We start from the raw sequence: 13,676 nt of genomic DNA on the forward strand, positions 1-13,676 counted from the left end.
ATAGGCTATCAGCATCGCTGTGATCAATTCCTATCTTATGTTGAAATGTAAAATCATATTGTTGTAATATCAGGCTCCATCTAAGCAATTTCCCATTGTCCCCAACTACTCACATGGAGTCAGTATATTTATTTTCCTATAGTCTACACAGAACCGGGTAGTACTGTTCTTTTTCGGGACAAGAACCACAGGCGAGGCCCAGGCACTCTGGGATTTTTGTATTACCTTCAGGTTCAGCATCTCCTCTACCTGTTCCTTCATGTGTGCCTTCACTTCTGCTGACACCCGGTATACAGACTGCCTTACTGGGGGATTGGTACCAGTGTCTACATGGTGAGTTGCTAAGTGCGTCCTCCCAGGCTTCCTTGGGAAGACTTCTGTGAACTTGCTGAGCACCCCCATCAGCTCAGAACTCTGAATATGGGATGGTTCAGGGTTTAATGCTGCTGACTCCAGGGACTCCATATACTGAGTCCCAGCCCCCACATCCAGTAACAGATAAGCACGCTACAGACAAGTAAGACACAGGCCTCCCTATCATGATGAGCCTTCAACATATTTACATGGAATACTTCCTGAAGCTTTGCATGTTCATCTAGGGTCACCACATAATTAACATCATTTAGCCGCTTGTGTACAGTGTATGGTCACTCCCATACAACCTGTAGATTATTCTGTAACATAGGGACCAACACCCAAACTTTTGGCCCCTCCTCATACAGTAGGCCCTTAGTCTGGCATTACGGTCGTACCACACCTTCTGGTTGATTTGGGCCCGAGTCACATTCTCATGGGCCAGGTTGCTCAGTTTTTGCATTCTTTCTCTGAGTCGCAGTACATATTCAACCACCGAGACGCCCATAGTTTTGGGGTCACCCTCCCAGTAGTCCTTAATCAAATTAAGTGGCCCTCTGACCCTCCTCCCGTAAACCAGTTCAAATGGGGAGAATCCTGTAGAAGCCTGGGGTACCTCTCTGTACGTAAACAACAGATGAGGGAGGTTACCGCTCCCAGTCTCTCCCTTCAGTCTCTACCAGCATTTTGAGCATTTGTTTTAATGTTCTGTTAAAATGCTTGCAGAGTCCGTTGGTTTGGGGATAATAGGCGCAGGCCACAAAATGCTGTACTTGTATTTTTGCAGAGGCTTTCCATCAGATTGAACATGAATTGAGTTCCCTGATCGGTTAACATTTCCCTGGGGAAACCCACACAAGAGAAAATAGTCCGTAAAGCATCCACCACTTTGTCTGCTCGGATGGAGGACCGTGCCAAAGCTTCCAGATACCATGTAGCATAGTCCCTACACTGTGAGCATGAACTTTTTCCCAGAGCTGCTAGGCATTGCAAGTGGCCCTATGATATCCACAGCTTCTCGCTGGAAAGGCTCATCGATCACTGGCAGTGGTATCAATGGCGCTTTCTTTATATTCCCAGACTTTCCAACTCCCTGACAAACTACATATGATCGACAGTAATTGGCAATATCTGTCCCCATCTTGGGCCAATAAAAGTTATGTGCCAGGCGAGCTTTAGTCTTTTGTATTCCAAGGTATCCAGCCAGAGGAATTTCATGAGCAATTCTCAATAATTGTCCCCTAAATAGATAAGGAACGACCAGCCGCTTTTCACAGTCCCAAGGTTCTGTAGTATCAGTGGGGAGAGTCCTTATACTGTCTGCCCTGGTCCCAGTAAATTCGGTCTTTGTCAGAAGCAGTGGGGGTTGGTCTGCAAGACATCTGAGCTTCTCCAGACTGATATCTGTCCGCAGGGCCTCCTGGAAGCTCTGACTGTCAGTCTGCAGGCCCTGGCCTAGTGTGAATGCCAGTCTCTGGTCTGAAGCTGAGTTTTCAGTGTTGGTTATCAGGGACCTTGGGGGTCTGCCATGCGAGGAGGCTCCTGGGCCATAGTATGATCCTCCAGTTCAGGCAGTTCTAGTTGAGACTCATCCTCTAATCTCTGGGTTTTGTCTGAGCCACAGCCTGACTCCGGGTCACATCTGCCACAAATGTACCGTCCTGTGCATTGGTACATTTTCCCTCCTCGCCTGGGATCTCAGGTGGGTCACTTGCTCCCACCTTCTCTGTAGCATTTGCTTGCAAGGGAGGGACCTAGTGGGACACCATCCTTCCCAAGTCTGTGCCTAGCAACACATTGGTGAGAATAGCCTCTGATACTTCCGCCAATCTCAGTCTTTTCCCTGCTCCCATGTCCAGGTATACAAGGGCCATGGGCACGGGAGGGCTGACACCACCAATCCCGATTATAGACATAGTCTTTCCTGGTATGATATTGGATGGGTTTACCATTGCTGGACACACCAGAGTCACCTCTGCCCCAGTGTCTCTGAGACCAGTGGTGACTTTATTGCCAACAGTGACAGATTGACAGTTCTTATTGGTCCTCACATCAGAGCCGGCCACAAAGAGGACAGAAGGTAGGGGCCCAGACAGCTTTGTGGTTGTAGTTGGGCATTTCTTCCTGTCAGGAAAGACTGCGCTCACATGTCCCACTTTTTTGCAGGAGAAGCATCGGCGTGCATCGCCTAAAGAATGTCTATTCCCCAGAACCCCATAGGAGGTGGGCTTGGACAGCACTGGTGATCAGCCGACAGAGGGAGAAGGGTCCCCGTTTGGCTTGCCACCCTTCCAGCTGAATCTCGATGGCTTCCGCACCTCAGGCATCCTGTTAGCCACATAACAGTCTGCAATCTTTGCAACCTGATCAGCAGTTTGTGGCTCTCAATCACACACAAATTGTCATACATCCGTGAGGCACATGTGAAGAAATTGTTCCTTGACCATAAGATCCGTTAAGTCCTCAAAACTGTTAACAGAAAGTCCTCTGATCCTTTGGTGGAACGGGATCCTCAAGGTGCTCATGAAATCCGCATAGCTATCAGTTGATCCATGCTGTAGGTTACTGAACTTTCTCCGGTACACTTCTGTGGTTAGGTTGTATTTCCTGATCAGGGCCTCTTTTAGTGCCTCATAGTTCCCATCTAGCTCTGGTGGGAGGCCAGCAAAAACTTCTAGGGCTTTGCCTCTCAACCTTGGAGTTAGATACTGTGTCCACTGCTCATGGGGTAGATGGTATTGCCTGCAGGTTTTTTCAAACCCCCAAAGGAAAGTATCTAAGTCCGTATCCTTCTCCATCACAGGTAAGTTTTCCAAACATGGTCTTGAGTTTATGTCCTGGGAGGGGGTTAGTTGAGGGCTGTTACCCCTTTCTATTTGAGCCATCTGAAGCTTGAAAGCTCTCTCCTCCCGGTGTTCTGCAGCAGCAGCCTGGCGTTCTGCAGCCTCTCTCTCAGCCTGTCGGTACTGTAGAATAAGCTGCAGGTGCAGATTTGGATCACTTGTTCTCAGCTGTTGTAAGTCCATTCGTAAAGTAAAGTCCACAGGCTTCGCAGCACTGGCATTACTGACACCTCCATCAGGTATCTCTGGTGCAAGAGCAGGCATTGCTGGGTCTCTGAGGTGGACGGTCTCCTTGGCCCGGTGCTTCAGTACTTTGCTCTATATTCTGCTCGACCAAGGCATGTATAAGCAATTCCTTGGATTTGTGGGCTGTCTCCATTCCTCTCTGCTCACAGAGGTTGATCAGAGCCTCTTTGTTCTGCTTCTTGTACTGGGCTGCCATATCAGTGAACAGTCTTTTGCCAAATAAAAGATAGAAAAGAAAAACGGGAAAGGGAAACTGTTTGCAAGTATGTCTAAGTAACCACTGAGTTGAACCTTGTAGAACTGGTGCACTCCTCGCAATGATACCAAGTCTTTAGTACAGGGAATACAGTAATTGCTTAAGCCATGTACTAATGCTCTAATAAAAATAAATTCTATCTCACCGCTCTGCCACCAATTTGTCATGTACCCACTTCTCACCACATGACTTGGGGTTGTGCCTGCAAGGGTTAATCTCTCTTTTCTCACTCAGTTCAGCATTCAACCTTTGTTCTATGCTGCAGTGGGAGAATAAATCACACCCCGACACAGACCATACACCCCGCTTCATACACTGCTGCCACCACTCACCGAACACACAGTGTTTCCGGAATTACTACTACTATATACCAATCACCAGGATCATACACTCTAAGGCTATGGATTCTTTAGAGCATACAAGGTTCAAACTTATTAAAGTTTTAAGCTGTAATAGAAAAGGTACAGTGCATACAATAAAAGGATATAAAAATATGGAAATAAACAGTGACATACAAATATGCAAAACAGCGGTAAAATAAAAGTGAGAAACTTATAGAAATACCTAAACTTTGCAGTCTGTCATTCTGCTCCCTGAGGGGAAGATGAATATGGAATGGCTTACACCAGCTTGGCTGTCCCTCAGTCTGTGAACAGCTTTCTATGTGTAAAGGCCTAATTTATAGATTTAACCTGGAGATCATATTTCTAGACCAGCCTCTCAGGTTAATTTTATAATCCCTGGTTTGTGACTGGACTATGGTTAATTTGCCAATGAATATATTATTTTTTTCTTAATGCTTTTGTATAACTTTGCTTTTTAATAGTAAATAGATAGTGTCAGGCTGCAATTGGCATCTCTCTTCACAGGCACCAGAAGGTGTGGAAATGTCTCCAATTCTGTGTGCTCTCAGGAAGGCCCCCTGGGGTCGAGACCAGGAAAACTGTTTTTTTCTCAAGATAACATAGGTCATGACCTTTGTGAAGAGCTGCAGCCTGGAAACATATGCTATCACCTTTATGAGACCTGCAGCCTGGAGCAGATGCTTAGTTACTGCTGGTCATACATCCATACAAATACATATTTCACTACAAGCTGCAACATATCCAAAGATAAAGGACATGCTTGGTCCAGTGGATGAGTAATGAACTTTTTCTAATAAAGCTGAAATCCGTCTTATTTTCTCTACCCTTTAGGTACCTTGATAGTATTACCAACAGAAGCTTACCAACTCAAGTATACGAGTGTCCTCAATATACACTGATATTCTCACTTCCAATTGACAATATATGTACCTGAAAATTTTGCAGTCTCATCTAATCACAGTAACCAAAGGTTCTACTATTAATTCAAAAAGATATAGTTAAGACTCTTATACGCAATCCAATAAATGGTGAAAACACATTTATGTGGAAAATAATAATTTTATTTCCATAGCGTCAGCACTTTCCAAATCACGGAACACATATACAAACTATATAAGGCGTTACATAGCAATACATTATTCAATAATTCATACAGGCCCTGCTCACAAGCTTACAATCCATGAGAATGCTCTTCTCCAATCATTGGCCAATGTTACCATGACAAATAATGAGCAAAATGCTAGTTTGCCAGCTGATTGCATTGTTAATACTGGCCATTAAATCATTGGTGACAACAAACGTCTCCCCTTGTAAACAGAAAATAAGCTGCTGCTGATCATATAGATTACTATACAGAACCCATACAGGACCATTATACCTAAGATCATTCTCGAATCATCGTATTTATGATCATCCGATAAGGCTATGTGCACACGTTGCAGATCTGCAGCGTTTTTGGACACGCGGAATTGCACCAAATCCGCAATGTAGCGCACAACCAATGCTAATCAATGGAATTACAGAATTGGTGTGCACATGCTGCAGAAAAATCCACACAGATTCGCACGTTTTATTTTCCGCAGCATGTCAATTCTTTTTGCAGATCTACAGCGTTTCTGCACCCATTGACTGAGTCAGTCAAATCTGCAGGTGTAAAAAGGTTTGTGGTTTTCCTGCAGAGTTGCGTGCCAAAAACGCTGCAGAAAGGCGGGAAGAAGAATGTGTGGGTGGAGAATGTGTGTGTGGGTGGAGGCTATATGTGAGTGCAGAATATGTACATGTCTGTCTGCGGGTGTCTTTGTGTATGTGTGTTAATGTGCAGGTCTGTGTGTGTCTCTGTGTGTGTGCGGGTCTGTGTGTGTGTGTGCGGGTCTGCAGGTGTGTGCGGGTGTGTGCGCGGCTGTGTGTATGGCTGTGTGTGTGTGCGGGTCTGTGTAGCGAGGCATCGTCTGATGGGACCACTGCTCTCATCCGGCTATGTGTGCTGTCACATATAAACAGTGACAGCATTAGCCAATGATGGGACAGTAGTAGTCCCATCAGACGATACCTGTGTTCAATTGTAATAAAAAAAAAACATACAACATACAGTACATACTCACCAAACACCCAGTCCCCGACGCCCTTGTTCTCCTGTAACAAAAAAAAAATAAACCAACCTATACTTACCTTTCCACCTTAGTCCATTTAATAATAAGTGTCGCTCGACGATCTCCCATGTAGAGCAGTGACATCGGGAGATGTCACTGTTCTACAGGGCCTCGGCGATGCACTGACCAGAAATAATCCTCCGCAGTGTATCCCTCCGCCTCCAGGACAGAGGTCACCTGAGTTCATGCTGTCACCAGCAACGCTGTGTGAGATAATTCTCACTCAGCAGTAGTGCCGTAAAGTGAGAGCACGAACTCCGATTAACTACATTGCGAGAGTATTATCTCCAGTCATTGTATCATCGGAGGCCCCTGTGGAGTGGTCACATTTACCGATGTCACTGTTCTACACGGGAGATCGCTGTGGGAAACTCATTATTAAATGTATTACATCGGAACAGGGAGTATTTGTGTTGGTTTATTATTTTATTTTTTGCAGGAGAACGAGGGCTTCGCATGGATTAGGTGTATAATAAATATAGGAAACTGTGTTGTATTTTATTTCATTAAAATACTTTTTCTGGCTGTGTCTTTATTTACCGTGTAACAACTATAGGATTAGTAATGGATAGGTGTCTTATTGACACCTTTCCATTACTAAGCCATGGGCTTGATGTCACCAGACAATACAAAGGTGACATCAACCTCACAACTAATACCCCACTTGCTACCACTACAGGGCAAGTGGGAAAAGAGAGGCTAAGTGCCAGAATCGGCGCATCTTAGAGATGCACCTTTTCTGGGGTGGATGAGAGCTGGTGTTTGTAGCCGGGGGACAATATCTATGGCACCTTCCTAGGCTATGAATATCAGCCCGCAGCTGTTTGCATAGCCTTTTCTGGTTATTAATTATAGGGGGACCCCACATCATTTTTTGGGGGCTTCCCTATTTTAACAGCCAATAAAGGCTAAGTATACAGCTGTGAGCTGATAATAATAGCCTGGGAAGATCCATGGGTATTACCCCCTTCCCAGGCTATAAACATCGGCCCAGAGTTGATGGCTTTCCCTTTTCTGATTTTGAAAATTGCGCGGGAGCCCACACAACTTTTTTCCATTTTTTTTAATTAAACAGATATTGCATTTAAGGCCAGGGTCACATTTGCAAGGAACACGCATGCGTCTCGGACCTCAATACCGCCTCAATACCGGACCGGAGTGTGTGGCTGCATGTATTTCTATGCAGCAAGTGTGACTCCGGCCTAATGTAGATTTTGTGGGTGTCTTTATTTAACTGTTTATGTACCATTTTATTATGTTCATTACTAAACATTGGGCTTGGTATTATCTATCTATCTATCTATCTATTTATCTATCTATCCATAGATAAATCTATCTATCTATACATATATCTATCTACCTATCTATCTATTGATATATCTATCACTAGATCGATCTATCTATCTATCTATCTCTAGATATATCTATCTATCTATTAATCTCTAGATATATCTATCTAGCTCATCATATGGCAGTACATCGCATGGGCTGATGCCCTCAGATCTGGGCCGAAACGACTTAAGGAACCCCCAAGCGCAGAGAGTCTGAACAGGGAGGATGCTGTGTTACCACAAGCGATGGTACAAATTCGTAATGTACTGAATGACGTAGATGGAAGTGCAGGGAAAGTGGAGAATATGGGCTGTACGGAACTCTATGCTGATGCTGTATCTGAAAAGGATGTGCTGCTAAAACAAGAAAGTAAAGTGTTACGTTTTAAGTTTGAAATGGACTCTGTCTCTTTATGTGCAACGACGGCAGCAGTGGAACTTCAGCCAGCCTAATGGGACCCAGACGGTGCAGAAGGTATGATGCAGAGGGGACATTGTATTCATGTGATGGGAGACCAGGGCGTGGTGAAGCACATACTCTCAGCCACGGCTACGGCCCTGGCCCTCCCTCACACAAAGATTGAGTCAACTTCTTCCCTTTTTATCTGGTTTCAGGTGTAATATTCACATTGCCCACACCTGTTACTTGCCACAGGTGAGTTTGAATGAGCATGAAATGCTTGAAATAAACTTGTTTTCTCACAATTTTGGAAAGGTGCTAACAATTTTGTTCTGCGCATTTCTGGAGTTATGTGTGAAAGTTTTTATTTTTATTTTACTCACTTATATAGCGCCATTAATTCCACAGCGCTTTACAGACATTACCGGCACTGTCCCCATTGAAGCTCACAATCTAGCTTCCCTATCAGTATGCCTTTGGGGTGTGGGAGGAAACGGAGTACCCAGAGGAAATCAATACAAACACGGGGAGAACATACAAACTCCTCTCAGATGTTTTCCTTGGTGGGATTTGAACCCAGGACCTCAGCGCAGCAATGTTGCAGTGCTAACCACTGAGCCACCGTGCTCCAATTTGCCATTTTTTCTCTGTTTTTTTGTGTTGTTCCAATACACAAAAAGGAAATAAACATGTGTATAACAAAACGTGTAATTGCAATAATTTTCTGGGAGAAATACTTCATTTTCTGGAACAATTTCAAAGGTGACAACATTTTCGGCCATAACTGCATATTTGTGCTGTTGGATCTTCCTTTAACAGCTTTACCCTACATACAAATTAATCACCAAGCTTTGTAGTTTTTAATAGACACATAAAAATTCACACTTTCCAGTATCAATTTAGCTTGACTAAACCTTAAGTCGCCACAACTCATTTTCCAAAATTATCTGGGTACAGCTTCAAGTTCAATATTGATTGATATTGATTTAGTGGCTATAAAACCTGTTTGATCGCTCTTATATAAAAATAACAATGACTTTCAAAAGTCTTATTCTGGATAATTAAGACAATATCTTTATGTCTATATTTATCATTGACAATGGTTTGTATGATTGCACGTTTGTTGCATCCTACCCTGGTTTTAATATCAATACTTTCAGCTTTTCTGCTTTAGTCTGGTAACATTAACCTCGATTTATAATACCGTAAAACATTCTATAATTCTTTTAACAAGATTTTAGGGTTGCAAATAAAATTTAATTGAATGTCCATTCAATCTGGGAGATTTATTATGGACTGATACAGACAAAGCACCACAAAGTCCTTCAGTAGTAATTGAGGACATCCATTGGCTCTCTGCTTAACCCTTTCAAGACGCTTTTAGTTTTTGTGCTTTTGTTTTTTTCATACTGTTCAATCAGAGACATAACTTTTTTATTTTTCCTATTGTCAACATTTTTATCCCCTTTATGACATATGACGTACTCGCCCGTCCAGGTGACCCGGGCCCGTATGACCGTGGACGGAATAGTACGTCATCGTAATTAGCTGCGCTCACGGGAGGAGTGCAGCTGATCGCGGCCGGGTGTCAGCTGATTATCACAGCTGACACCCGGCACTATGTTCCAGAAGCGGTCATTTCGCATTGTTTCGGTGGCATAGGGAAGCATGGGGCTCCCTGTGTGCTTCCCTGAGACCCTCAGAACAACGCAATGTCATCGCGTTATTCTGAGGGTCTCTTTCCTGCAGGACCCCGGATCCAAGATGGCCACGGGGTCCTTCCGGTTCCTGCAGGGAGGTGGCTTCTCAGTGCCTGCTTAGAGAAGGCGCTGAGAAGCCTCCTGCACTGCCTGTCATATCGCTGATCTGACATAGTGCAGTGCAATGTGTCAGATCAGCGATCTGACACTATATAGTGACGTCCCACCCAGGGACAGTGTAAAAAAGTGAAAAAAAAAATACATGTGTAAAAATATTTTTTTAAAAATCCTAAATAAAGAAAAAAAAATATTCCCGAATAAATACATTTCTTTATGTAAAAAAAAATAAAATAAAAGTACACAAATTTATTATTGCCACATCAGTAACTACCCGCCCTATAAAACTGTCCCGCTCGTTTACCCCTTTAGTGAACCCCATGAATTGCTGTTTTTTGTTCATTCTGCCTCCCAAAAATTGTATTAAAAAGCGATCAAAAAATGCCATGTGCCCGAAAATGGTACCAATAAAAACATCAACTTGTCCCGCAAAAAATAAGACCTCACATGACTCTGTGGATCAAAATATGGAAAAATTATAGCTCAAAATGTGTTGATGCAAAAACTATTTTTTGAAATAAAAAGCGTCTTTTAGTGTGTGACAGCTGCCAAACATAAAACCCGGCATATATAGTAAATCAAACCCCCCTTTATCACCCCCTTAGTTAGGGAGAAATAATAAAATTAAAAAATGTATTTATTTCCATTTTCCCATTAGGGTTAGGGCTAGGGTTAGGGTTGGGATTAGGGTTAGGGGTGTGTTGGGGTTAGGGTTGAAGCTAGAATTGGGGGGTTTCCACTGTTCAGGCACATCAGGGACTCTCCAAACGCGACATGGCATCAGATCTCAATTCCAGCCAATTCTGCGTTGAAAAGTCAAATGGTGCTCCTTCCCTTCCGAGCGCTACCAAGCACCAAAACAGTGGTTTACCCCCACATATGGGACATCAGCATACTCAAGACAAATTGGACAATAACTCTTGGGGTCCAATTTCTTCTCTTACCCTGGGGAAAATAAAAAATTGTGGGCGAAAACATCATTTTTTTGGAAAAAATATGATTTTTTTTATTTTATGGCTCTACATTATAAACTTCTGTGAAGCACTTGGGGGTTCAAAGTTCTCAACACACATCTATATAAGTTCCTTTGGGGGTCTAGTTTCCAAAATGGGGTCACTTGCGGGGGGTTTCCGCTGTTTAGGCACATCAGGGGCTCTCCAAAGGTAACATGGCGTCCAATCTCAATTCCAGCCAATTTTGTGCTGAAAAAGTCAAACAGCGCACCTTCTCTTCCGAGCTCTGCCATACGCCCAAACAGTGATTTACCCCCACATATCGGATATCAGCGTACTCAGAACAAATTGCACAGTTACTTTTGGGGTCCAATTTCTCCTGTTACCCTTGGAAAAAATAAAAAAAAATTGGACTTGAAGTAATTTTTTTGTGAAATAAAGTTAAATGTTCATTTTTTTTCAAACATTCCAAAAATTCCTGTGAAGCTCCTTAAGGGTTAATAAACTTCTTGAATGTGGTTTTGAGCACCTTGAGTGGTGCAGTTTTTAGAGTGGTGTCAATTTGGGGTATTTTCTATCATATAAACTCCTCAAAGTGACTTCAAACGTGATGTGGTCCCTAAAAACAAATGGTTTTGTAAAAATGAGAAATCGCTGGTCAGCTTAACCCTTAGGGGTAAAGGGGTTAAAAAAGATACTCCATGGTGACAATATCTATTAAAATGAACTCTAGTAGAAAAAAAAACAGAAATAGCCACATCACTGATGAAAGTAGAAACAAGGTTTCTGGGAATCACACTGGCTGCTGCTCAACTTGTGGTCCAGGACAAACCCAGTGAGAATCTATCACAAGTGAGGGCTGAGTATTCATCAGCAAAAATGCAGGAATCAGCATGAATACTGTCAATGTGTCATATAGCCATTGTAATTAATGGTAGATGATGGATTTTATTATTATAATGAAGCGCGCTTCAGAATCGATTTGTTTCCTTCTTCTAGAATATACAAATTGTTTAAAACAAACAAACAAAAATTATAGGGAATCTGTCATCAGGGTTTGCTAGCCCATCTGAGAGCAGCATGATATGCAGTGGCTTGCGAAAGTATTCACTCACACCCCTCCTTGGCATTTTTGTGCCTTGCTACCTCACAACCTGGAAATTCACTTTTTTTAGGGTTTGCTTTGGTTAATGTAGAGAACATGCCTACAACTGTGAACATTTGATTTTCTTTTTATTGTGAAGCAAATAAAAGTAGGACAAAATGATTGAAATCTTCAGTCTCCTTAAGTCAGTCCTTTGTAAAGTCTCCTTTTGTGGCAATTACAGATGCAAGTCGCTTTGGATAAGTCTCTATAAGCTTTCCACATTTTCCCACTTGGATTTTTGCCTATTCCTCAAGGCAAAACTGCTTCAGCTCCTTCAAGTTAGATGGTTTCCTCTGGTTTACAGCAATCTTCAAGTCTGACCACAGATTCTCAGTTGGATTGATGTCTGGGCTTTGACTAGGCCACTCCAAAACATTTACACGTTTCTCCTTAAACCACTTGAGTGTTGCTTTAGCAGTATGCTTTGGTTCATTGTCTGGTTGGAAGGTGAACCTCCCTCCCAGTCTCAAATCACTGACAGACTAAAACAGGTTTAGCACATGAATATTCCTGTATTTTGAACCATCCATCTTCCCCTTGATTCCATTTTCTGTATCCCTGCTGCCAAAAAACTGTTCTTGGTGTTCTTGAGGTGTTGAGCTGTGTTGGTTTGGCACCATAAATAGTGTAGGGAAGTGGACTGTCTTACCCTGTTCCTCCCCCTGAAGACAACAACTGTGTGTAGCATCATGCCATTTAATATCAAATAGTGATGTGTGTCTTATGCAATGTAGTTTGGTAATGTACAGTATATAAGTCATGTAAAGTGTTAATGTATAATGTGAGTAGCATAGGAGTAGAATTAGCTTTAGTATAGAATAAGTACTGTTTACATAGTAAGTGGTTTAGCAGCAGTGATAGGATAAGGATAATATGTTCAGTCCACAGGATAGGAAATTATAGGAAGTAGTTAATGATAAAACTAGCCCAGTGGATGGGAAGAACAAGTGTTAATAAAAAAGGGGCACTTCCAAGTAGTGCAAGAGTTAAAAGGAGTTAGTGAAGTGTAAAGTAAAGGTCAAGATCAGGTGTGGTGGATTGTAAGGGGCCTTATGGGTCGCTTGTTCCAGGCATTGGGAGGCATTACTGGGATCCTGTGAGGTCGCTCCTACCACGTCCAGAGCCCAAAATCTGGCATAGGGGTTGTCAGACACATTGTGTCCACTGGCGTACAGTGGAAGATGGACAGGGACCAGTATTAACAGAAGGTGATGACCGCTCCCTGGTGCACTGCCGAGGTGATCGTGAAATCCCTGAGGCTGACAGAGTCAGTGACAGGATTGAAGAGCAGTTGTAATAAGGAGGAAGAAAACATGAATTGCTGTGTCCTATCCCACATGTCACCACTTAATGAACTTGAACGGACTAGTAAACATTTGTCTGTTGTAAAGAACTTGATGTCCCTTGAATTTGGTGCTCCTGAAGAAGGATGCCTGGAGGCAGTGGAGGCCTGAAGCCTACAAGTGAGTGCTATGCATGACGTCACACTCTTTAGCACATTGGGACTGTGACACTGTTTGTGAAGTGCCAGAGCAAAATCGGACAGGAGCTCGGTAATGACTACCACTCTGCAGCACTTTACATTTGGAATATTCAGCAAGATCAATCCCTGCGTCAAGAAAACTTGACAGATGAGGGGAAGGATCCAGTGAAAACAAAGATGACGCTGAACACCGACAACAACAAAATTGTGTTGAGTGACAAGAAATGTCAAGATGGACCAGTTCATCATGGGCGCACAAGAAGAGAGGATGGAAGAGCTTGGATCCAGTGACTAGTGAGCGACCTGTGGGGCCTGGGCTGGTCAGAAGAGA

General features: G+C 43.1%; 1 protein-coding gene and 1 pseudogene across 1 annotated transcript in view; one reads left to right on the forward strand and one right to left on the reverse strand.

The window, feature by feature from the left end:
• Window positions 1–13,676, forward strand: part of LOC141084386 (pyroglutamylated RF-amide peptide receptor-like) — a 274,608-nt gene that overhangs the window by 194,497 nt on the left and 66,435 nt on the right. The window lies entirely within an intron of this gene.
• LOC141084013 (uncharacterized) lies at window positions 2,109–3,792 on the reverse strand (annotated as a pseudogene).

This window comes from Dendrobates tinctorius, unplaced genomic scaffold (assembly GCF_039654945.1).
Source record: "Dendrobates tinctorius isolate UK_male_01 unplaced genomic scaffold, ASM3965494v1 ptg000022l, whole genome shotgun sequence".
Taxonomy (NCBI): domain Eukaryota; kingdom Metazoa; phylum Chordata; class Amphibia; order Anura; family Dendrobatidae; genus Dendrobates; species Dendrobates tinctorius.